General features: G+C 40.6%; 1 long non-coding RNA gene across 1 annotated transcript; it reads left to right on the forward strand.

Annotated features, from left to right (window-relative positions):
- The first annotated feature begins 1,547 nt into the window (after positions 1-1,547).
- LOC106003907 lies at positions 1,548-26,114 on the forward strand. The gene is made up of 4 exons (XR_001176655.2): positions 1,548-1,772; positions 7,463-7,598; positions 12,568-12,662; positions 24,581-26,114. It is a non-coding gene; the product is annotated as an uncharacterized LOC106003907 (long non-coding RNA).
- The last annotated feature ends 1,358 nt before the right edge of the window (positions 26,115-27,472 follow it).

Raw genomic sequence — 27,472 nt, forward strand, 5'->3', positions numbered from 1 at the left:
TTGTGAAATTTATATCCATAGTCCTTGGTGATGTCTGCAATTACAACTCCCAGTGGCTAGCACCACATTTGGGAAGGAGAAAGGACTAAGAGGAGAGAAATTATTCTCACTCCCTTCTTGGTAACGGGCTTTTAGTGTTGGTCAAAGGTGGCTGATGGAAGGCTAGATGAATGCTGAAATGTCTCCACCCCACAACACGGCCCAGACGGACAAAGTCCCCAGGGCTTCAAGGATGCTGCTAACTCACGTTCTCAGAATTCCCTTTATCCTTGTCCTGCTCCTTGAAGTATCTGGAAGAGGCGAATAAAGGCCCTTTACTTAGAGAAAATGGTTTAAGTTTAGTCCCCATTTAGTGAAAGTGTTACTTCCTATCACAGTGTCATTGGGATTTCTTCCCTAGATCCCACATATCGGAGGCTAGGCCCACCCAGACTGGCTGGAAACAAACATGAAATGAATAACAGGGAAGATCTATTTGGGGCCCATGTTAACTCTGTACCACTCTCAGCACCCACCTCCCTCATGCTCCCATCATATATGTGCATGCACCAAGGTCACAACTGTTGTGACCTCCTGGGACTTTAGATGTGATCCAAAAAACTTCAGTTTTTTGTTTTATACCTGAAGACATCAAGGCCAGGGTGGTTAGTCCCATGCCCAGGCTTGTCTGTGGCAGAGCCAGGCCAACGCAAGCTCTCTTATCCTTAGTCCCCTATCTTCTGTCCAGTACCACATTCCTTCAAGCCCAAATATGCAAATTTTCTCGGTGACAGTGCCTCCTAACATTGGCCACAACTCCTTCCCTCATGTCTGGTGAGCTTCCCTTTCCCCCTCTGCCCTCTCACCTCCTGCAGATTCAAAACCCAGAATTCTTCTTCCTACCCCCACCACTTCCTCAATGTCTCATCTGGTCTCTCTCCCTCACAGACCCCCTTGCTCCTTTTTGTGTCCTTCCACATTCATACACTTAGCTGCGTGTGACATATATGGAAAGGGCATCTGGAGTCAGGAGAACGGGGTCTAGCCAAATCTGGATGCCACGTACTTGCTTTATTACTTTTTTATATATTCTGTTTCTCATCAGCAAGGAGAAGTTGTATTTGTTTATCTCTCGGGTTGTTGTGAAGATCAGCTAAAATAATGTCTAAGAAAATGGATGTAAACTAAGAAATACCCCCGAAAGAAAGAAATTCTTATGACTATTCTCTCCTTGGCCTTGCCAGCTAATGTGAGAACCTAAGGTGAGCATGGATAGATGGTGGTTGTAAGTGGATTGTATTTATGCCTCCTGAGTGACATATTTGCCCCAGTAGTGTCTTCTGAGGGCAAAGTAACTGCCTAGTGGGTACTCTAATGGGAGTGTGGTGGGCACCAATGCAGGACTTGGAGGAGATTATTTTGCATGCAACAATTCTAAGCTTTAGAACCCTCTTTCTCCACCATGTTTAAGGCAGGCACTTGTTTCACAAGAAAAAAAGGCGGGGGTGGCACAGAAAGACATTAGCCTGAAGATGCACATCCCAGAAAAGGGGAAGGCATTCTTAAAGTGAAAGCGTGGCCATTGTAAAGTCCCAAGGCAGGGTTTCATCAGTTATATGACCCAGCAGGTCTGGGACTAGGTACCTTCTTCATTTCCGGGCTTGGCAATTGCAGGTAACTGAAAATACAATTGTTCAACTGGTCTGTTGCCTCATACACAAATCCCACACTAGCCATGAATGAGGAGATCCTTATGATGTCAGAAACACATCTAAGAATGATATCACTTTAAGGTATGTATTCTGTGTTGTGGCTTGGTTTGTTGTTTCATTACTTTACTCGGTTTGCTATGAGAGATGGGTTGGGAGAAAGGTGGGTCTTTGGTTCAAAAAGCAAGAATGAAAGTTTGTACCGCTTAATCCCCATCACCTTTTTCTCCCATCACCATCCCCTGCTCTTCTCCCCTCTGGCAGCCATCCACTTGTTCTATCTCTTTATGTGTCTGCTTCTGTTTTCTGGTTTGTTTGCTCATTTGTCTTGTTTTTTAGATTGCACACGTTAGTGAATCATATGGTATTTTCGACCATGTGAAAAGTCAACAATATTAGTAATTTTTTAGTTTCCAGGAATTAAATTAAAAGCTAATTCTTGGTATTTAAGACCTAGGGATTAGGACTCAGGACATAGCTCCAGTGAACATAGACTTTCTATTTTCAATAAACTTCAGTAAATTTATTTATTAGTTAATTTCACTCATACTCACCATTTTGCATAGCATAGCAGGAAGAAAGCTTATTATTTTATTTTTTTCCTGTCTGACTTATTTCACTGAGTGTAATACCCTGTAGGCCATCCATGTTGTTATGACTGGCAGGATTTCATTCTCTCTTCCGGTTGAGTAATATCCCATTGTATGTATCTACCACATCTTCTTTGTCCATTCATCTGTTGCTGGACATTTACATTGCTCCCATATCTTGGCTATTGTAAGTAATGCTGCAATGAACATAGAGGTGCATATAACTTTTTGAATTAGTGTTTTCATTTTATTTGGGTAAGTACCAAGAAGTGGAATTAATGGATTATATGGTATTTCTATTTTTAATTTTTTGAGGAAACTCCACAGTCTTTTCCATAGTGGCTGCACCAAGATCAGAATTCCCTGTCCTCCTCATCCCCACCAATACTTGCAGTTTCTACAGATGATAACTACATTTAACGTAGTCAGAGTTCATAATGTATAAAATTGTTGAATCACTGTATGATGCAACTGAAACTAATATAATATTGTATGTCAACTGTACTTTAGTTAAAACAAACAAAGAATGAGCGCCATCGCTGATGCTCTCTCGTGTAAGAAAATCCAAGCCTCTGTATGAGGGAAGAGGGATGAGAAACAGTAGCCAGGGAGCTGGCTGCCTCCTCTGGCTCTTCAGCAACTCAGGCCAACTCTTGAAGCTTCCTGGATAAGAGCTTTGCTGTCCATTAATCGAAGGACCTGTCAGGCCAATAGTTGAGCCCATGAGAGTCTGCAAAGACTTGGTTTATTTATGGTGGTGGTAAACACGCCCTCAAAGACCACTAGCAAGGTAACAGGTCACAATCCTTTGTGACTGAAGACTGAGTATGTCCCCGGTCCACTGTTCACATTCTCCTCCAGTAATTTCATTTCATGCCCATTATACAAATTTCCTACCAAAGCCCCCTCCAGTTCCTCTTTGCAAAGATGTCAAAACTCTATGGTTCCTTCCTCTTTACTATTCCAGAGACTCCAAGTGTCTTGCTGACTGAGGCATGTATTTTTTTGCTGACAAAAATGTGTTTGCCTAATTTTACTTATTCAATAAATTCTTTTCCTACTAACAAAGCTTAAGAAACAGAGGATCATACACAGAACCTTTTCCAAGCCCAGTTTTCTTAACCTAATGGTATTTTCCTCCCTTGGAAAATTTCTCCTCCCATCCATCCCATTCATCCCAGCTCCCTTTGCCATGCTGCACACACCTTAACACATTCTGTATCTCCTCACCAAAAAAGCTCACTTCCATGCTTCCCTTGCCCCATCACATATGTTTAACTCACATTCTGACCCAGCATAGTACTAGCTGTGACTTACCTTGCCTCTTTAGCTGGTCTCCTAAAATGCTAAGAAATCATCTCTGGACTAGACTTGGTCAAGGCGTTCAACTAAGAGGTGAAATGCGTGTGTCCCCTATGTTTACTATCTGCCACACGTAATCCTGGGAGCAAGAGTGGCCAAAGGAAAAATGAAACAGCTGTTAAAATGGCAGGCACCTAATAATGGTAGAGAAACTCTTCTCTTGCCTTGATCTTGCCCAATTATATGGAAGACCCACAAAAGCCGTTGTAGATGAGCCATGTGAAGGAGATACCAGCAATTTTGTTTTTAAATGCAGTCGTGTAGCAAAAGTGACTCTATTTCAGAATGCAGTGAACTTGGATTTGTTGTTAAAGGAGAGTCTAGATTATTCTGGGTTTTAAACTGGTAGACAAATCCCCATAAGTGGAAACCTGAATTTCCCTTGAACCATGGCCAGATCTCACACAAAACTGAGAGTGGTAATGGAAGTGGTAATGGAAGCCATGGCTAATGTTTCTTACAAGTGTTAAGAAGCAACTCACAGAATCACTCTCTTTCAGGGCACCACTGTGTCCTTATGAAGCCCTTGGGCCCCACTGATCCATGCACAACTTCCACAGATTCAAGTTTTGAGGTACTAATTATAGACAAATGTGGGAAAACTGGACACTCATTCCAGAATTGAAAGAAACAGCTTTACTTGATCACCATCATGAAAATTATACGTAACAAGAAATTTGGATCCTGATCCAACATCCTCATTACAAAAAAAAAAAAGTGTGTTCGTGCCAAGTTTTCTAAGTGTTAAAACTGAAGTGTGATTTGAGTACTATTGAAGCCCAGTGGAAGAAGAAGGTCAGTAATCATGTGAGAAGAGACTGTTTTTATACCTTCTGATCATGAAGACCTCTATAGAAAGTTAGTCATTCTGAAGAGTAACAAAGGCCATCTGTTCGTGTCTACAGTATTCCTGCTAAAGGCTGACAGGGACTAAATGATCTTTTGATGTTTAATGCAAGCCTCTGGCAGTGAGTATTCTCTGCTTATCTGAAAATGGTGTTTGGTAGTGGTTTAAAAGAGCTAGACAGGTGGGCGACTTCATTCACAGGAGTGACAGACACACCAGGCTAGAGGAAAGCATCTCAGAGGAGAGTACTTTGAAAGGGAAATCCCTTTGATTAGATTTTTAAATTACTGAGGTAATGTGTGGGTGAAATTCCTGACTCTTCCTAATAGAATCCCAAGTTTATGAAGTGAAATAGCGTTTCCAGAAGCCAGGTTTTGTTCATCTATGATTGTGGGGACAAGCTGCTTCTGGGTGAAAGGACTAGGAGAGGTGAACAAGATTCATACTTTATGGAGGTGGTTGGCTCTGATTCTGAGAGTGTTTTCTGAGGCTTTCAGGATAAGTGGAAACACATCATGTGATTTCTGCCACAGCTTTCTCCTCAGGTGGAGCCTAGTACAGAAAGGAGATTTCAAAGAATAACGCACTGACGTTCTGCAGGACCTGGATTCTAATTCTCATATTAGAACCTGAGTTTCCTAGTCTGAGAAGTGGCAAACTTGGACTAGATCATCACGGTTCAAATAGATATATATTTTTTCCTATCAGTGATGAGAATTCAGGAGGCATGGTTTGGAACTTGCTAGATCTTTCCAGATTCTCAAATCCATGATGCTACAATCAAAAGCATTCTGAGTAGCAAAGACCCATTGGTTTGGAATTGTGAAGGAGTTTAGCTGCTGGGCTGTTGTTTTGATTAACAGACAAAGGTTGAAAAAGAATGTTATTTATGCAAAGAACAAAATAACGGCATCTGACGTTCTATTTCTGCACAGAATATTTTTGTATTATAGTCATTCTAAAACTAGATTTCTCCCAAAAGGTGAGAGAAGGCATCTTAGTTGAATGTAGGATGTGGTCAAAATTTAGCAGTGGTTGTCCTTCAGCTTCTGATGGGCTCATGTTCAAGGAAGTGCCCTCCCCCCCGCCCCTGCCAACCTGCTATGCTGAGGAGCAGAAACACTGGCAAGAGATGAGGAAAAACTTCCTCAACTTGGGCAAAACTCCTCTGGGCTCACATACTCTTTCTATCACTAGAAAGAAGAACTAGAGGGTCTTAAAAAGAAGAAGAATGGAAACTTTCTTGCAAAGTTGTGCCCTCTCGACTGGCATCACTTCTGCAGAAAGATTCTAAGAATCTGAAAGAGCATGGACTTGGAAACTCCATTTCCTCATTCTTCCTTTCAGTGTGATCAGCAAATGCACATATGTAAAAATGATGCTTGTTTGGAGGACAGTAGTGCTAATGCAACTGGGGGGGGGGGCAGTCCAGGCCACTGTTGTCCCCAGCTCAGAAGCAGACATGCCTCTGCCCTGGAGAACTGTGATCTAAACTGACAAGCTAGAATACTGAAGATATGTAAGAAAATGATCTTTGAGGTGATTGGAGGAAGCCTTCATTTAAACTGCGATTAATGAATTAAGCATCAGGTGAATTAGCAAGATGATTCTTTTCTCTCGCCTTCTCTTGGCTGGTGGGTACCACACTCATATTCCAGGCTCATCTTTATTATTTTTGCATTTCTTTTCTGCACTTGGAATTTCTGCTTTCCAATTTTTGACCATTTATGTTAATGCCCAGTCTTCACTTCCAGGCTGGACTATAGTGTCTGGAGGAAAATTGCTGTCTTACCCATGTCCGGGTCCTGAAGGCACGTGAGGCAGAGCTAGCACGCACACTCAGTACACTCTTAATGACTACTCATCAGCAAACCTGGCCTTATCCTATTATCTTTCTCTAGCCCAGTGGCTCAGAGATGTCAGTCACCTGACTAGGGCCATTCTAAATGAGGTTTCCACTGATCTTCAGTGAAATGAGAAAAATGAAGGCAATGTAGACAGCTTTTCATAAAACCTAATTTATTCTATTTAGAGAACTAGAGTATTCTAAAATTATGTCTTGCTCCTACTTTGATATTGAAATGTCCTCTCTTTTATCAAAATAATGGTGAGAGTAGATGGCAATTACCTGTTCGTTATTTAATAGTCATAGTCAACAAAATAAAAATCTCATGAGTAAAACATACATTTTCACTTCCTATTTCTTTTTTCTTTTAAGATGTTATTTATTTAGGGGCGCCTGGGTGGCTCAGTGGGTTAAAGCCTCTGCCTTCGGCTCGGGTCATGATATCAGGGTCCTGGGATCAAGCCCTCCATCGGGCTCTCTGCTCAGTGGGGAGCCTGCTTCCTCTTTTCTCTCTGCCTACTTGTGATCTCTCTCTTTCTCTCTGTCAAATAAATAAATAAAATCTTTAAAAAAAAGGAAAGAAAGAAAGAAAGCTTTAAAAAAAAGATTTTATTTATTTATTTGACAGAGACAGATCACAAGTAGGCAGAGAGGCAGGCAGAGAGAGAGGAGGAAGCAGGTTCCTCGCTGAGCAGAGAGCCCGATGCAGGACTCAATCCCAGGACCCTGGGATCATGACCTGAGCTGAAGGCAGAGTCTTTAACCCACTGAGCCACCCAGGCGCCCTTCACTTCCTATTTCTTATTAAATATTGTTAGTCCACAAAATTGAAAAGTCTGGAAAACCCTGCTTTAGAAAACAGAACTTTTAATTTTTGTGGGGTTTTTTGTTGTTGTTTTGTTTTTTGTTTAAAACAATGTAATGGTCCCTACTGATGCTGCCAGATTCCTCCCTTGGGAGCATTATGTCAGTTGAATAAGTAGAAATGCACTAGTAACTACTCCATCTTTGGGCAGACGCCTCTAATCATGAGTTAGTGGGCTGTGTGATTTGCTTGAGCCAATGGGTTGGCAACAAATCTGACATAAGCAGACATTTGAAAAGAGTTCGGTGTTTTTTTTCCACACAGGGCTTGCCCTCTAGCTATTCTTGGAACCCTGCCTCTGCCACGCTTAAAGAGCCCAAGCTAGCCTGACCGATGGTGAGAGGCACGTGGACCATTTACCCCCGTTGCCCTCGTCAACATCCCACCAACTGCCAACCATGTGAGTAAGACCATTGGTCCTAGCCAGCTTCCTGCCAGCTAACCAAGTGAGGGCAGGCACATGAGCAAACACAGCAGAGACCACTGAGGCCCATATAAGAGATCCTCAGCAGCATAACGAGCCCACTAAGTGGCTGTTGCTTTAAGGTCCTATGTTTTGATGTGGCTTGCTCTGTGGCAATAGATAAGTGATACAGAGACATGGCACCAGTCTTCAAAACACTGAAGAATCTCTGAGATCTCAGACTTGTAAGGATGGCACGACATCCATTGGCTAAGTGTATTTGGACTCTCAGGCCTGTCTTCTCTTCGAGACTTACAGTCCTGACTTTCTCTTATAAGATCTTCTCCAGGGCAGGAACCTAGGAGCCGCTTGACCAACGTCTTTTGCACAAATCTAATGTTTGTGATTGGCGCTGGCCTGGTATCGGGAGTGACCCACCGAATGTGATCTGAAGGTTGTAGGAAAGGCTTCCTCTCTCCACACATCTCCTTGATTAATAGTTGAAATTTCAACATCAGCAATTTATTCTCTGTGCTGAAGTTGTGCTCCCCATGAGGCTTCTAAAAAATGCAAACATTCCTGGCTGGGTTAGCATACTGTCATCCTCTTCCTGTGAACGCACTTATCAGAGATCTCGGTCACCGAAGGGTCAAAGTTGGGGTGAGGGCAAACAGCAAAAATGAGGAGAAATGCTGCGGGGTGACAAGGTCCCAGTTGCCAAACAGGGGGCTAAACACACTTCCCACTGTGGCTGAGTCAGCTCTGATTCCTGAGGAGAGCCCCAGCCACGAGCTGTGCTGCCCCCTCCAAGGAGAGGAGGAATGGAATCTGCCTGGCTCTGGACTCTTGCCCTGGGGGCGGGGATGGTTAGACATGGGGAAAGATTCATCACCTCTCAGGACCAGCATTTCCCTTGGAAGTCCTCATCTGCTTCTTTGTACCCCCAAAGCAACATGCTTTCAATACTTTTGTAGGGTGCACATTATTCCTCTATTCTTGGCTCCACTTTCCACTGTCAAATCCTGGATGTCTCTCTACTTTTTCTTGGACTCCTTGGATGTGAACTGGTTTTGCCAACATGCCGAACCACAGTGATGAAAGCCACAGAGAGGTCGGCCTATGGGATGCATGGCTTGCTGCTGCCAGATTCCTTCTTTCTGAACATTATCCAAGTTTAATGAGTTGAAACTCACCAGTATAATTAGCATGAGGCTTAAGATACTACTCTCTGTACGTAATTGAATTTAATTTACAGCTTGAATAATTGCATTTACATGTTCAACCAAATGTTTGTCTTTGTTGGTTCTGAAAGTCTCCATCCATAGTTATCTAGGAAAACTTAGCAAGGCCAGGGATCACTAGTGAAGAGCTAGGGTGTTCTCAGCATCACTTCACTTGAACTGGAAGGTGGATTTATAAAATGCAGTCCTTGGAAATTACCTAAAAGACTTTAGGCATTCTGATCTGAGACACTTATCAGTTTTCTAGATGTATAGCCTTAAGCCTGGAAAGAATGCTGTTCTGTTGCTTAATACAGCAACCTTTAGCCTCCTGGGGTGAAAAGTACTTAGCATAATTAAACTGCTGACTGTTCTTGAAGGGGGAAGGTGGGTTTTGTTTTAAGATTACAAGTGGCATTTCCAGGCACTTTGAGTTGAGGCCATCTTGATAGTATAGGGTATCTTGCATTCTGCCATCCTTGAATTGCAGGCATAGCAAACTAAAAGTGCTTGTAAAAGACAGTGTAATTTCATACGCAAGTTCCCTAGGGTACCCCCAGACGTAGATGAAAGTATCTCTTCCCTCCCTCCCCCACCCCTTTCCTTAGTAAGCTAAAGCAGTGCCTGAGCAAGACAATGTTTGCAAAGCTGAGCTCTTCTTTCCCAGGCATTTGGAGCAAAGATTATAAAGACTTATGATCTCATCTTTAAGCCTCACAGGCGGATGTAGAGCAACTGCAAGGCTTGGCTGGGGAGGATCGCTATCATTGAGCTTCAGCTGAGACTTCTCTGCAGTTGGGTTTGCTTTAGACTACCATTTTTCAAACTAGAATAATATATAGATAGATTCTCTTTCCTTAAAAAAATAAAAAAAATTAAAAAAAATCCACATTCCAGGGTTGAATTATAGTGCTACTTAAATATGTCCAAACGTATGTAGCTTACATACGGCTTAAAAAAAAAAAAAATAGAAAAAGAAAAAATCAGCAAATAAAATAGAAACAAACCTATAAAACCAATGACATATAAATGAACATCATTAATTAATAATTAATTTTAAAGATTTTATTTATTTGACAGAGATAGTGTGATAGAGAGAGAGCAGGAACGGGGAGGAGAGAGAAAAGTAGGCTCCCACCTGAGCAGGGAGCCCCACATGGGGCTCGATCTTGGGACCCTGAGAACATGACCTGAGCTGAAGGCAGAGGCTTAACCCACTGAGCCACCCAGGTACCCCGAACATCATTAATTTAAAGAGATGTCCTGCTGGGGCTTTGAAGAAACCACATCACCTATGAATGAATTCGTCAAGACCGCTGCTACCAAGGACAGTTTGCCCCATTGAAGTTATCGGGGGAGAAATGGATGAATCAGTCTTTGTCTCATTCTTCTGTGTCAGGACCAAAATGAATTTTTGACACTGATCATGCCAGTGAGTCATTGGTCTTCCATGATGTGAATATTCCATCTATGTATGAAGTGTGTGCCTGTTTTTCTGCACCAGCCCGTGACGAATAATGTCATGATGCTTTAGCAGTGAATGAGAACAGCAGGTGGGAGAAAATGTTAATTGTCCAGACCAGGGAACCAGACCACTCCCCTGAAAGCAGCCCCATCTCAAAGAACAAACTCCAGGCTCCAAGATCTGGGGGCTCCTTGCAATCTTCAGATGGGATGAGGGATTTGGAGAGGGATTGATGCCAGTCATGCCTCCTCTTGGTCAGGTGAGCTGTCCCAAGCACGCGTCTGTAAACAGCCGGTTGTCTCAGCAAAGTCCCATCTATACCCTGTGACAGCAGACAGCAGACAGCAGACAATGGTATCAGGGAGAACTTCACTTTGTGGCAAATATACCTGGTTTATCTGTGAAAATCTCTATTGCCTGTGGCCCCTGTAAAAAGACATTGCTCATTGGCCTTCACTCCATGGGTCACAGCCTCAGAAGATGGAGTCCTCCTTCCATCTAGAGGCCCAATGCCTTGTCCGACACCACTCGGGTTCTCTCTCCTGCTCAGAGAAAGCACATACCTCACCTATGCCAGTATTCATCTACTCTTTCTGCTGCTGAATTTATCCATGCCCTGGGCAGGGTCCCAATGCTGTATTTGGGAATCCGGTCTCAGGTCTTTATCAACTCTCTAATCCTATCAGCATTTTGTATGATTTCACTCTTACAGCTAATTTAGCAACCAAACCTTCAAGTTCTGAGCCTATTAGCATCCAGGGATTTTCCCCAACCCTTCACTTCAGCCCTCCACTCAGGTGATAGCTGCCATCCAGCCATCACGAGGAGCTCTTCCAACTGTGGAAGCTTAACTTCCCACATCTTTTTTTTTTTTTTTTAAGATTTTATTTATTTATTTGACAGAGAGAGCGAGAGATCACAAGTAGGCAGAGAGGCAGGAAGAGAGAGAAGAGGAAGCAGGCTCCCCGATAAGCAGACAGCCTGATGCGGGACTCGATCCCAGGACCCTGAGATCATGACCTGAGCTGAAGGCAGAGGCTTAACCCACTGAGCAACCCAGGCGCCCCTTCCCACATCTTACTCTCTGGTCATAAACCTCTGCTCACAGTACCTCAGATCTTTGCCCTCACCCAAGCATCTGCGATTGCTCTAATTTATTCCATATAACCACTTAATCTCAATGGTACATCCTTCTGGCCTAGACTTCTTGGACTATTGTTTCCATGACTCACTTGCCAACATTCTTGGTTCCTTTGATCTATTGTTCTTCTGTTACACCTGCCCCATAAAATTCCAACTCCAAATCAACTTAACTGTTTGACTTCTATGTTTTCTTATATTACAAACCTCTCAGACCGCTAATGCTGATTTATAACCTCAATTAGACTTAAAGCTGCCCAGCAATCTTTCTCTCTCTCTCTCTCATTCCCCACAGTGGTTATTTCAAACCTCCTCTACCTTCAAATAGTCTACCCTGGCATAACTTCGTATACTTTTTTGCAAGGAACTAAGCTCTTATTTCACTAAGAAAATAGAGTCCATTTTAAAGAAATTCCCTCCATTTTCTGCTACCCTGCCTAAAACTCAGCATAGGAATCTATTCTTGTTGCTTCTTGATTGAATAGAAGAGGAGAATTTACCTACTTCCTCATCAGCTCCCATCATGCCAGTCCTAGCCTGGGACTAATTTCTCCACCTCTGCTCTGGATTGGATCTCTCCCTGCCTCTCAAGAGGCTTTGTTATTCATCAATTATCCCTTCTGTCTCCTATACTTCAGCCACTTTCTATTGGCATCTTTCCACCAGTATCTGAACACACTCAAGTTTAACCTACATTTAAATAAAAATTCAACTCCCACTTAATCTCATCTGTTTCTTCCTATCACCCTGTCTCCTTATCTTCACAACAAGATCCATCGAAAGAGTTGTTCACTCACACTGTTTTCACTTAATCAATCACCTCCTATTCACTCCTTATCCATGGCCTTCAGGCTGCTATACCCATCCTTGCACCAAAACCCCTCCTCCAGCTTGTCTTCCTGTCCCTAAATCCAATGCAGGATTTCATTCCTTATCTCGCCGTCCTCTCTGTGGCACTGTAGACCACTCTCACCATTCCAACACTCAACCTCAGCTCCTGTGGCGCTGCACTCCTAATGGTCTTCTTCCCATCTTTCTGGCTGTTGTTTCTCTTATTTTTATCTCTGTTCCCTTAATTTTGGAAGTTCTTGGAATTCTCTCTTAGACCTTCTTCTCTACTTACTCTGTATGTTTTCACTAGGCAGTATCAGTAATTGCATGGTTTCAAGTTGTTGAAGAACTATGGATGGAGCAAAGATGGACTTGAATTTCCAGCCAACAGGATGCCATTCAGAGGTGAGTGATGATCCCTAGTAATGTCATCTCTGGGAACATTTTCAGTCTTGGGGCCAAGACCAAGGGTTACACTTGAAGTGACTTACTCAGAGGCACAGTCCTAAGGGAAAGAGAAACTACTAAGTCTTCTGACATTTGAAATACCATATTAGAAATTTAAGACACCCAAAAGTGTGGCTTTTTCTCCTTACAAGATATTTATTAAATTATGGGATGGCATGAGCATGATGAACTAAAGATGGTCACAATTTCTCAGATATTGAGAGTCGGGATCTGTGCGCGCACTCTTGAGTCTGGGCAAGCTATGTGTCTGCTTTGACAAATAAAACTGTATGGAAGTGATGTTATAACAAATTCCAACCTAGACTTTAAGAAATCTGAAGCTCCATTTCCTGCCTCTTAGAACCCAGACTCCATGCTGTGAGACTATCCAAACAGATCCACGGTAAAACTTATGTAGAGAGGAATCTGTCAATAGCCCCTGCTAAACTCCCAGCCAACAGATAGCAAAAACTTGTCAGACATGTGAGTATACCATCATTGAACTAGGTCCTTCCAAACTTGGTTGGGTCACCCTCACTTGATGCTTCATGGGACAGAGAAGAGGCAATTTCTTCAAGCTCTGCCCAGACTGTAGATTCATGATCAAAATAATGATTGTTGCTGTTTTAAGCAGCTAATTTTGGGGGCTGGTTGTTAAGAGGCAACAGACAACCGCAATAGCATGTAAAAGACTTGAAAAGAATGTCAAATTCTTCTCAAAAACTCAGTAAAATCTTCCATAGTCTTAGGAGGTTTAAGAGAAAAAGTTTTGCTAGGGGTAAATGGGTTATCTCTGCCTCAAGATATTTGATTTGATTTGATGCCTTTGATTTTAGAGCTATTAGGGAGAGTTGGAGGCAAATTAGGGTATTGAAGAGGGAAGCAAGATACAAAAGAGCTAAATCCACAACTTGAAGTGAGGAACTGAATTCCTGTCAATATTCCAGGGCCAAGGAGGCAGAAATCTGTCAGGCTTTTAATAAAAACCTCAGAAGGGCCATTCACCTCTCCCAGCCTAAAAAATGGTTAGATAAAAGATGAAGTTAGTCATGCTAAGACTACTAAGCAGCCCTGTGTAAGCTTAGTCTATGACTGTATCAAGGTGATTATCCCATTACCTTATCTACCTAGTAGGAAAGCAAGAGGATATACTTCCTGGTTAAAGATGACATCTGGAGATTTTGTGACTTTTTAAATAGATATTGTCCAGCATATTACCAAAACTGACTAGACTACTGAAGTTACAAGAATATATAACCCATACTCAGTATAGAATAAAAGACAATAGGAGACCCATAGAAAACCAAAAATGGACATTAAATACAAAGGCTTTAAAATCATTATGATTAATGTGTTAAAAGAAAATATAGAAACAGATGTACAAAAATGGATGAAAATAAATAATTTTAACAGAAGATTATAATTCATAAAAAAGATCAAATGGATGACTTAGAAATGTAAAATGCATTATTCAAATTTATGATCTTCTTGGATGGTTTGAAATTAAGAGCAGAGACAGTAAAATACAAGATTAAGAACTCAAAGATGAATCAATTTAAAGAAAAGTGAAACACAAAGTCAGCAGAGTAGGGAAGGGGGGATGGAGAAAAAAGATAAAGCACAGGAGAAATGTAGGGATTAGTCCAAGGTCTAGAATATGTGTGAGTAGAATTCCAGGAGGAGAAAGAGAATGAACAGTTTCAAAAAAATATTTGATGTGATAATTGCTGATTTTCAAAATGATTGAAGGCACAAATTAATAGATTCTAAAAACTTAGTGAGTCTTAAGTATATATAAAGAAGCCACCCATAGGCACATTGTGGTTGAACTTCTAAAAACCAAAAACAAAGAAAAAATCTTTAGAGTAGCTTGAGAAGAAAAGATATTGCATTCAAATGAGAGACAATGAAATTTATGGCTGACATTCTGATGGAAATCATGGAACCCAGAAGACAATGGAATGACAGCTTTAAAGTGCTAAAGTAAAATAAATACATAAATAAATACATAAACAAATAAAAATTCAATGGGAAAATGGTAGGGAAATTAATATCAAAATTGAAGACAAAAACAAAGGCATTTTCAAACAAGAAAAAGATGAGAAATTTTTTTTCCAGACAACTGGAACTATACAAAATGTTAAAGAAAGTTGTTCTTGTCAAAGAAAAATGATTCCAGATGGAAGCTCAGAAATGGAAGAAGATTAAGAACACTAAAAATGTGAATATAGGGGTACATGTAGAGTATCAATGATTTATAGCAAAATTAAAAATAATATCTGTGGGTTAATGAAGTAAATTATACTACATAAATGATTGGAGGTAAATGGAGATACATGGTTGTAAAGTTCTTGAATTTTGGGGAAGTAGTAAGGATGCTTACTTAAGGTGAACTATAATAAAGTAAGGTTACATATGTAAGGTTACAATGATGTAAAACTGAACAATTAATAAAGGAAAAAACATTAAAATACAATTAACCTAGAAGAAAAAAGAAAAGGGGTGATAAAGCAGTAGAAAAAAACAGAAGATCCCAATTATAAAGAAATAGAATTGAGTCACCTCCAGAAAAATCACACGTAGACCATTAAATCAAATCACTCAATTAAACCATTGAACGGCTGTCAGAGTGAATGTGAAAACTGTTATATGGTCACCTGAATTCCCCTGGTGGGGACCTATAAATGCAACTTGCATTCACTTCTGCTGTTTTTCATAAGATGCAAGCACAGCACCTAGGCAGGCCCGTATAAATCTCCCCAGACTGGAAGAGGCTATCTGAAAATAAAACCTCCCCTAGTGTCATTCAAAAATCCCTTTTTTGGGCTCTTGACCTAGACTGTGTGCTCTCTCTCTCCTCCTCAGGCAGTCTACAAAAATCACTTTTGCTATGTGCTTGTTCCTTACCTAAGGATTCCCCTTGCTTTATATATACTTGACTGAGTCATAGACATTTAAATTATTTTGACTGCTGTCATGTCGATAGTAAGTATTGATATTCAACACCTTAGAAAAGGGGAAGAAACAGAATGCCTGGCGTCAGTCAAGAGTGGCATGATAATACAAACAAACAAAATAAACCAGATGGTAAACTTAAATCCAATTATGTCAGTAATTACATTGAAATAAAGATTATCAGACAGGATAAGAAAAGCAACTATAAACTCTTCACAATACAACACTTTAAATATAAGGGCAGAGAAAGGTTGAAAAAAATTATATTGATACAGTCACCAACCAAAAGAAAATTAATGTACCTACATTGATATGTGAAGAAGGCATAAGACATTTTACTAGAGGTGATGTTAAAAACTCAGTTCAAGAGTGAAATATTACAATTCTACTTTGTTTCCCCAGTAACAAATTTCAAAGCATATAATACAAATATCAACAGAATTTTTATTTATTTTTTATTTTTCATTTTTTAAAAATTTTTAAAGGATTTTACTTATTTATTTGACAGACAGAGATCATAAGTAGGCAGAGAGGCAGGCAGAGAGAGAGGGGGGAAGGGAAGCAGGCTCCCTGCTGAGCAGAGAGCCTGATGCAGGGCTCAATCCCAGGACCCTAGGATCATGAACTGAGCTGAAGGCAGAGGCTTTAACCCACTGAGCCACCCAGACACCTTCAACAGAATTTTTAAAAAGTAGTGGACATATTCTCAATCATAGTTGAATATTTTAATGTTCTCTCTATAACTGGTAGAATCCAGTAGACAAAAATATCGTAATGGTATAGAAGGATCTGAACAACATGATTACTTAAGACAGAAAAAAGATAAAGATTACACATAACAATGGCAAAATCATTCTTTTCTATTATGCATGAAATACTGACCACAATGGACATGTGCTTGGCCACAAAGAACATTCTTAAAAACACAAAAGAACATAAAACACATAAATCATATAGAGTAGTCTTGGACTACATAATGGTGATTTAAATACAAATAACAAAAAGATATTTAGAAAATCATCAAAAGTTTGAAAATTAAGTAACACATTTCTAAAAAAACTCATGGACAATGAAAAACACAGTGGAAATGATAACGTTTCAGTTGAATGATAGTAAAACTATGAGAATTTGTGGGTGCAGTTAAAGCAGTACTCTGAAGAAGTTTTCCAGCTCTAAATTCACATTTAATTTTTTAAAGTTTTTATTATTTATATGAGAGAGAGAGAGCACAAGGAGGGCTGAAGAGGGAGAGGAAGTCGCTCTATGCAAAGATTTGATCCTAGGACTCTAAGATCATGACCTGAGATGAAGGCAGATGCTTAACTGACTGAGCCACCCAGGTGCCCTCAATTCACATTTTAGAAATAAAGCTGGAAACCCAAGTTCCTGTACCAACTAGGAAAAGTAGGAGTATATTATATCCCTCTCCCCAAAAAACCCCCAAATGACAGCAGGTTTTTTTTTAATGGTTTTTTTTTATAAAGTTTAATAAAACAGACAAATCCCTAGGAAGATTGATTCAAAAATCACAGACAAAAAACAGAACTTAATAATATGAAGACTCAGAAGAGGGACAAAAATAATAGGTTCTATAGATGTTAAAAAAGTAGTATGTGGCTATGATAAACAATTTTTAAATTTTAAAATTAGATAAAATACACAAATGCCTACAAAAACACAACTTATCAAAAGTGACATAAGAAGAAAATTTAAAAACTAAATAGTTCTGTATCTAGCAGATCTGTAACTAAAACCTTCATACAAAGAAAACTCCAGGCCCCAATTGTTTTACTGATAAATATTTCTAAATAATGAAGAAGAAACAGCTCTTTAAAAAATAAAAAAAAGAATCATTGTTTTAAATAGGAAGATCCGTTGGCTATCCATGCAGGAGGAAAAATGAACTTTGATCCCATTCTCATACCACATACATAAACAGCTTAGAAGTAGATTATAGACTTATTACACAAAAGATTAAATCATGAATCTTCTGGAAGGAAACATAGGTTAATATCTTCACTTTCAAGTAGGAAAAATCTTAACTAGACAACAATTTGATAAGTAGAAATTGGTGAGTTGTACATCATTAAAAATAAAAGCCTCTATTCAGATAAATGATGCCATTACGGAGCAAAGAAGCAAGCCACTGATTAGACGAGGCTATCCAACAAAAGACATGTGCCTATCATATGTATATAACTTCCACTAATTAATAAGATAAAGATTGGCAACTAAATTGAAAAATGAGCAAAATACTTTGAACACATGCACTTCCTAAGAGAATACCCAAATTAAAAAAAAAATATGAAAAGGTGTTTATTCCTCAGAAAAATACAAATTAAAACCACAATAAAATATGATGTTCATGTCAGAGTGGCTTAAATTAAAAGACTGACAATCCCAAGTGTTGAAAAGAATGTGGGATAACTGTTGCTCTCATACATTTAGCTGATAAAAGTGTAAATTAATGCAATTAGTTTGGAGAAAGTATCTGACAGCTCCTAGTAAGGATATCTATCTATCTACCTACCTATATACCTACTATCTTTTATCTATCCTTTTACCTAGTAATCTAGTTACCCAATTACACTCCTGGACAAATATCCAACAGAAATACATGCTTGTGCCCACCAAATACACGAACTAGAATCTTTATAACAGTGACGTTTTTAATGGCTAAAAACTGGAAGCAAAGCATCCCTCACATCTGAATGGAAAAAATATTGTGATATATTAGATACAGTGGAATACAATGAAAGATGAGAAAGAACAACTTACTTCTCCAAGGAACAAGATGGATAAACCTCACTGATATAAAGTAGACTGAAATAATATAGACACAAAAGATTAGACACTGTAGGCTTCCATTTGTATAAAGTTCCAAAACCAAGCACAGTTAATCTGTGGTGACAGAGCTAAGAATAGCAGTTACTGCTGGATATGGAGTATCAGCCAGGTGCCGGAAGTCTCCCATGTCGTGACCTGCAGAGTGGGGGCAGGAGCACACATATGGAAAAAATCACCACCTTAGAGTTCCAAGATTTGTGGATTTTATCATATTTGAGTTATACATCAGAAACAAAAATCCCAACAACAGACTGATGTCTTCCAAATCTATTCACCCTTATGTCTTCTTGGTTTTCTCAAAAGACAATGGGAAAGCCAAGCCCTCATTGAACCAGTGGAGATACAATGAGCTACTTTTAGAGGGAGACAGTTTATTATGGAAAAAGAAAGAGCAGCCAAAGGTGCTAGCTTCCTGTAGTCCTTGTCCAACACACCAAACAGTCCAACACTGAAACAAAAGGGGCTGATGCCAACACCATGAGTCATGGGCTACTCCGTTGCTGAGGAGCCAACTCCAGACTCCAGCTAAGTAGGTTTGTATTCTGGAACTCTGTTCTGAGGGGCGCAGGACAGAAAGGCTTCTACCTCAACAGAACTTTGGAAGTAATGGGAAACTGTCTCATGACAGTCTCCAGAAGAGAGGGAGGTGAGTGGGGGATGGGAACGGGAGATGGACTCAGAGCAACCCCCCACCCTCTCTTGTTCTCAGAGGATTATAAGACTTCCTGCCAAGATTCAGATTAGCTCTGGCTTTGCCTGTGTGTCTTTGCCTCTGTGGCCTCTACAGATATGTGCGAGGTCACCAAGGTGCCATGGAGAAGCCATTCCCCTTCAGGTTTCAGATCTGTGTCTTGAGTTTTTACCTGAAATATCTTAGAGGTATAGGTGAACCCTGTAGGCCCCTCAAATTCAATGTTTTCAGAACTGTGTTGATCTCCAACATTCTAAAGCCAAACCTCCTCAGTATTCACCACCTCATCTGCCAAACCCAGAATGTGAGGTATGTATCTTAACACCTACATCTCCATTCAACCCACTCTTCTTCCAGTGTTTGTTATCTGTGTGAATGGCAACAGCACTCTACCAGTTGTGACAGTGAGGAACCTGAGTCATCCTCTTCGTCTGTGTATCCAACGCAAACCACCAAGTTCTTTGGAATTTTACCTCTTAAACATCTCTTGTAGGCATCCAATTCTCTTTGCTTCCATCCCCGACTATCACGTTCCTTCCTCATGGTGTTCTGCTCAAGCAATCTCTTCTAACTGGAATGACCTTCCCACTTAGACACGACTCTCTCAGATTCTCAGCCCAGTCGCTTCCCTTTCTGTGATCTGCTAATAAAACAAAAAACAATAATGACAAAGCGAATATATTAAAAAAAAAAAAAAACACAAAGATCCCTATGCAATTAGATCTTAAAGCCTGTCTCCAACATTTAGCAGACATGGCAGCTGGGGCTCCCTCTTTAATCAACGTCTGCTTCAAACCTTTCTCTATTCATTCCCCTTTATTTTTCCCTTCCAATTTAGTTTCTATGATCAACTGAATAGGTTCCCAATGTGTAGAGCGGGGCCACAGTGCAATCTGCACCTGCCCTCTTCCCATCTGGACTGACATTGCCGCATGGGAAAAGCAGCTGCCTAAAAGTTGTGTAACTGGAAGCCAGAATGAAGAGATCTCTGCCTTTCCCAGATGTATCTTCTCTTGACTTCGCCACGGGGCCTAAAGGATGAACGTACTCAACTTGGGACTGAAGTACTAAATATCCCATTAAAGTGCAAGTCAGTTCCTGCCAGAGCCACATCTCAACCTAACCACAATTTCCAGACACTCATCATTTACATTTATTCATTCATTGAGCACAGGTAATTGAGGACTATTTAATTAGGACTTTGTCCTGAGGATGCATTGGTGAAAACCTGGTGTTTCTTGTCCTTTGAAGAGAAGGTAGACATTATACAGCTGATTACACAAGATTGTAATTACTATTCATTTACCCATTCAATCATTATGTATCAAACATGTATGTACCCTATACAAAGTATGGTGCTTAGTGCTGGGAATGTAACAAGTGACCATCACATTCTGTACCTTCATGAAACTTGCATTCTAATCAATCATAACTCAAGAGGGGCACCTGGATGGCTCAGTGGGTTAAGCCTCTGCCTTTGGCTCAGGTCATGATCTCAGGGTCCTGGGATCAAGCTCCATATTGGGCTCTCTGCTCAGCAGGGAGCCTGCTTCCCCCTCTCTACCTGCCTCTATGTCTGCTTGTGATCTCTCTCTCTATATATATCAAAAAAATAAATAAAATCTTTTAAAAAAAGAAACAAATATAACCGAAGAGGACATAAGATTGAAGGTGAGGTAAGAGCTACAAAGTGTACACAGTTGTATGAGAGTATATAATTAAATAGATTTATATATATAAATAATATGTATGTTATATAATATATACATATAACTCTGTAATTAGGAAAACTGGCTTCATCTGGGAGATCACAGATGATTTCTGGTGACTTTTGAGGGATTATGTATAAAATAAGATGGAGGCCTGAGTGTGGAGGCTGGTCTTAAAAAATTAAATCTTAAAGAGATTTAAAAATTCTCTTTCAATTCTGTTGATAAATCAAAGAGAAATTCTCACTTGTGTTCTGGAGCAGCCTTACCACATCTGTAACCCATATTAATTTCTCATTTAAACAAAGAAGGCCGTCTTATGCTCAGGGTGGACTATAATATTATCAATATTCTTTCATTTATCATGTTAATAATTGTTGTTAACCACAAATTGGTGGCCACTGGGACCAGTTTTTCACTTACTCATTTCAACACAGGAGGATATCTACTGTGTGCCTTCTATGCCATTCCAGCAAATTTCCATTTTTTTTCCTGAAGATATTGGGGAAACCACTGTGGGATTTTACACAGAGGAATAATATGACCAGATGTCCTCTTGAAAAATGACTCTGGCTGCTTCTCTTTGAACTTTTCATTTAAAAAAACAAAAAGCAAACAAACAAAAAATGAGGGGCGCCTGGCTGGCTCAGTTGTTAAGCATCTGCCTTCAGCTCAGGTCATGATCCCAGGGTCCTGAGATGGAGCCCCACATCGGGCTTCCTGCTCAGCGGGAAGCCTGCTTCTCCCTCTCCCACTCCCCCTGCTTGTGTTCCCTCTCTTGCTATGTCTCTCTCTGTCAAATGAATAAATAAAATCTTAAAAAAAAAATCTATGGAAGTATTCTAAAATTTGTGAGAGTAAAAAAAAAAAAAAACAAAAACCCTTCTTGCCATCCTTCTGTCGCTCTTCAATGAAGCACGATTTTCTATCTTCTACTTTCCGCGCTTGGAATGTGCCAAGAAAGCTTGTCCAGACTTAATGTGAAATCATAGTTGCTGGTGCGGAACTTCAGGCTACCTCCGTGGGCTTCCTCTTCACCCTTGGCAAAGCCGACTCAGATTCTCCGTGTCATTGGCTGGTTGGCATAATCCTCTGTGACCGCTGGAGCAGGGCTAACTCTTCTTCTCCAAATGAGGTGGCGGAGCTTGGCTTGACCGAAACATTCTGAGGTGGGTTGCTCATCTGCTAGCCTCGGGGCCTTTAAAGATAAACGCACTCTCATGCACCTGGGACTCTGAGCCACGTGCCTTACCTTTTGGTAGGTCTTCCACAGTGTCACACCTTCTTGAAGACTTCTCTATGGCGTCCCTTCGTGACTGCCCTTCACCCTTCTACTCCTCCTCTTCCATATTTAACAACAACCATTAAAAGATGACTTTCGTTTCACTTTCATACTTCAAATGAATTTTTTTTAAAGATTTCATTTATTTATTTATTTGACAGACAGAGATCACAAGTAGGCAGAGAGACAGGGAGAGGGGAGGGGAGAAGCCGGCTCCCCGTTGAGCAGAGAGCCCGATGTGGGGCTCGATCCCAGGACCCTGGGATCATGACCTGAGCTGAAGGCAGAGACTTTAACCCACTGAGCCACCCAGGTGCCCCTTCAAGTGATTTCTGACAGTGATGCTCCCTCTCCTTTCCAGTAGGGCTCAGGGATCACGTGGAAACGTGGCAATTATAATAGACCTGCTTTGGGGAGGGGGTGCTTCTCTCTCAGCGTCTATAGATTTCATTACAGACCTGGCATTGTAGGGTGGATGCTCCTTGCTAATTTTTTTCCCCTTTATTTTCCTTCCTCTGAAAAGCACATTATCACTATACTAAAGGCCTTGAGCAAAATTTAATTCATTCCACGGATCCACATCTGTAAAACAAGCACTGATGGGGAGAGCTGTTTGAAATGAAATAAGAGCTGAAGCTTACAAAGTTTAAAAAAAAAAAGAAAAAAGAAAAAAGAAAAGAAAAGAAATGGGCTGACATCCCTCTCTCAGTGTGAAAGGATTAAGATGGTTTTAATTATCTCACCTGGCTTTGGTTATTGCATTTATTCCCGCTCCCCATTGTTTCCTTTCTATAGCTAATATGATAGCATAAGGTCTGGTGTTATCATCTGGATTCCTCCCTTTAGGAAAGTTGAAGAGCCCCAGGTTAGAAAGTAAAAATCACAGTTCTAAATGTGCATGAATGCGTGATGACAAGAGCAGAGGCTTAAGTTCCTATGCTCAGTCATGTACAAATGCCAGTAATAACCGGAGACTCAAGACGGAATATCTCACACTTCTTTTGAATAAAGCAAACGGATTTCTGATGTGATCTGGATGTGAAAAGATGTGGTTATTGAAGGTATTGGTGCAATCTCTTGGAATGTAATCTCAGATCCTGCCTCTAGACCGGGCCAGTTGTATACACACAAAGGCAGGGTGTTTGGGGCATGGAAGTTTCTTTTGTTGACTAAAATATATACAGGCACCAACACAAAGAAATGGCTGCTTCTTGGCCTTTAAGATGATGGCAGACATCATGTTAATATTTCCTGTTTTTTCCTATCAGGAACTCTGTTTGGCCTGACTGGGAGCAGCGAAAGGAATTTTCCATGAGTCTTTTTTTTCTCTTAACACCTGAAAATTCTCCTGTGATAAAGACTTGACAGCAGCCTTGAGCATGGACTATGTTAAAGGAAAACTTGAAGGAGGAGAGAGTGAATAATATATCGCAAAGTAGAACCAATCCAGGGAACTGGAAATTATTATTATTCCAAACCCTGGGGGTGGAGGAGTAGGGTGGCACAAAGGGAATGGGGAAACCTTGCGTGGGCCCAGGGGACTGGCTCAGCAGGCAAGAAGAGCAGGCCTTCTCTAGCCGTGGAAGTGAGAACATGGTCAGCACAGAGTCATGCAGAACAGCTCAGGGAAGAGAGTAAAGTAGGTGGGCCCTGCCGTCCTGCTCTCAGTCACTTTGCTGGGTGGGGGGTCTCTTGGGTGCTGCTTCTGTTCGGGATCCATAAGCACCAAGAAAAGGAAATGGGCAGAAAGTGATGGGTCTATCAGCCTCTGATAGGAGCGAACTAGCAGGCCGTGATGGGCATGTAACTCTTATCCTAGTTCCAGAGATCCGAGACCGGCCTGAAAAACAGGCTGAATTTCTGGAGGGGTAAGTCACATAACTCGTGGCTGAGACACATTTTTTAAAAGGCCGGAGCATGCGGAGCATCTTGGCTGATCAATCAAGGAATCAGTGGTCAAAAAGAAGACACCGCCACCCCAGCTGCTCCAAAGCTTCCCATGCCATCCAGGAGCACTCAGAGGGATGTAGACAATCTCTCTTCCCTTTGGAACATCAAAGGAAAAAATCAAAGACCTTATTTTCAATTTGATTCTTATAATTGAATGCCCCACTGATCAGGATAAGCAAGGGACAAACACATTAATGCCCATATAAAATGGCTTTCGGAAAAGTAAGATCTGATCCACTGAGCCAAATGATCGTTACAAGCTGTCATCAGTAGAACCAAATTTCACAGCCAATGGGACACTTGGTGTCTTCACCTGGCTCAGGGGGAACTGGCCGTGGCGTGGTGTGGAAGGAAGAAAAAAAATTCTACCCTGCAGAAGTGTTCTGTGTTTGTCTTGTGCAGTCTTGAGGTCACTTTGATTTTGTTTTTTTTTTTTTTTCAGCTGTGTTCATACCACCGATCCCATTAGTCGGGAGGAGCCAATCGAGCCTGTTTTCGGAATCTGGGCTGTCCCTGGGGCTTCCCACTGACGTCAGGGCCGTGCAGCTTCCTCCAGCCCCCGAGAGCAGGTCTGGGATTGTCCCTTCTTTGAAGGTAAAAACAGGTTAAGAGCTGTCAATGAATAAAATGCAGATGAAGGGAGTGGTCATGATCAGATTACCTGCCCATGTCAATTTATAAAAATCCCAGCAATCCCAACGGTGTGCATCTACAGACCTCCTTGGGCTTTGTCCAGAAGAAAGAAATCAGAGGTGGTTTCTCCCTAAATCTTTTATAAATTACAAAAATTTTCAACTGGAGTGCAAGGAACCTGCCTGTTGTCCAACAGAATCCCCTTGCCTTTGATTTCTAGAGGTTGACATCTGGGATCAAAATGAGGGCATCTGTAGACCATGGCCAGCCCAATAAGCTTGCCTCACTGGAGTAAGCTTGCTGGTGCTCTACTCCTGGCTGGCTGAGCTGCAGCAAGAAAGCAAACTTTCCTAAACAGTGTTGACAATAGCGCCACCTCCAAGGGTGCCTCTCAGGCAAGAAGTTCCCAACCACCGCCTACAGTGGCCGTCAAGCCGTCTTTGACAGCATTAGTCATTAGAAAGTTTTTCTTTTTGTTAAGCCCTCATCAGCTTTATTATGCCTCCCACCTCTTCACAAAGGAGACATGAATTTTAAAATGTCTTTGCCCTGGAGCCAAAAGCACTCCGTTATAAATACTGTATTTGCCAAATTCAGATAAAAAGTCGATGTGTACTCTTGAGTGGCAATCAAGAGAATGTGTCCCATCTATGCAGGCTCACGTGAACGTGGCTTGAGTCCATTTCGGCATTATGAGCTGACACATATGAAACTGCTCATTTTGTAGACCACCATTGATTGACAACTGGCCACGTGACAGGATTCAACCTGTACTATAATGGTTAAGAATGTGGATTTTGGAGCTCCTTCTCCCACTTGGTAGCTGTGATCTTGGGCAAGTTACTAACGACTCTGTACCTTAATTTCCTCATCTCGGTAATATTTATTTCATAATTATAATATCATTTTCACAACATTTATGGGGAAAAAAAAGAATGGGCTAATATATGTAAGGCATCTAGAAGAGTTCTTAGCATTTAGAGAAAATTATTGATTCCGTTTTCATAGGATTTCCTGGCTGTAATTAAATATCTTGTTCTAGAAGGACAGAAGCTATGTGGGGTGGGGTGGATAGCTGCAAGAGGGACATTTGTCTAGGACTTCCTGTACAAAAAGGGCTTCATTGTAAATTTCTGATGTTATCTCCAAATGAAGGTAAACATACAGTCACAGGGACACAGACAAGATTTACAAACTACTATAATTGGTAATAAGGTATTAATTATTAACACTTAAATTTATCACAATATTTAGAGACTTGCTTTGTCCTGTCTTCATTTTTCAATATATTTGAGCCTCATCAAGATATAAGAAATAAAACAGAGGACATGAGGAGATGGAGAGGAGAAGGGAGTTGGGGGAAATTGGAGGGGGAGACGAACCATGAAAGACTGTGGACTCTGAGAAACAAGCTGAGGGTTTTGGAGGGGCGGGAGGTGGGAAGTTGGGTGAGCCTGGTGGTGGGTATTATGGAGGACACGGATTGCATGGAACACTGGGTGTGGTACATAAACAATGAATTCTGGAACATTGAAAAGAAATTTAAAAAAATAAAAAATTTTTAAAAAAGATATACAATTGACTCAATCTTTTCAGTTTTGGCAGAAAAGGTAACAGCTAAAGCCACTAAGTCCTACATATTTCTTACGTGAAATACATAAGAAGAATACTGCTTAAGGTATAAAAAATGCCTCTCTTCTAGAGCCTTTGGGTTCCACAAAGAGATTACCTCTACTTCTAGCTCAATGCCATGTTCAAGTGCTGGTCAGGGGACTGTGGTCACTGGCTCCATTGAGTAGCTTGTCTCACTGCCCAAGGACAAGAGATGCAAACTTAAGCTCTTTGCCAGTGTTTCAAAAATGTCCTATTGAAAAAGATATTTAGGAAAAAAGAATCAGAGTTCCCACCGTATTCCATAAATTTAGATGTTCTAATATCTTACCATGAATTAAGACAACTAAGTAAGGAACTATATATTTACATGACATTTTAATGACTGTTGCCACAGATAGCTTTCCTAGATAGCCTATATAATGGGCCAGTATGAGAGATAGTTCAGTTCAGAATCTTTGTTGATTCTACTACAATAATATTGTTTTGATTCCAAGTGGTGTCCATTTTATGCATCGAGGAAAATTCCTGTTTGGTCTTGGAACCAAGAGCAGTAAATTTTGTAAATTGACTGAATTTCCATTTTCAAGACAGCAGTTAAAAAGCTTAGAACCAAATTTATGCTTCATTAAATAAGTAAGTTTTTCTTATTCTTATTCTAGGGTCCATTTTTCAGCCCTACTATCACTTAATTTTTCTTTTTCTTTTTAAAAATAGCCTTATTGAGGCATTATTTATATACAACAAAACTGGCCAATTTTAAGTGCAAAATTCAATGAGTTTTGACAAATATGTGGAGCTTAGTAAATACCACCATGATGACATATAGAACATTATACTCAAATAATGAATCATTGAATGCTACATCAAAAACTAATGATGCACTGTATGGTAACTAAGATAACACTAAAAAACTAAATAAAACAAAACAAAAGAATATTAAAAACTCCCTGCTTCTCATTTCCCACCATCTCCCTTTCCTGCGCCTTAGAAACCACTAGTCAGGAGCACCTGGGTGGCTCAGTGGGTTAAAGCCTCTGCCTTTGGCTCGGGTCAGGGTCTCAGGGTCTTGGGATCGAGCCCCACATCA

The sequence above is a fragment of the Mustela putorius genome, unplaced genomic scaffold (genome assembly GCF_011764305.1).
Source record: "Mustela putorius furo isolate JIRA1106 unplaced genomic scaffold, ASM1176430v1.1 tig00003913_pilon_pilon_pilon, whole genome shotgun sequence".
NCBI lineage: Eukaryota > Metazoa > Chordata > Mammalia > Carnivora > Mustelidae > Mustela > Mustela putorius.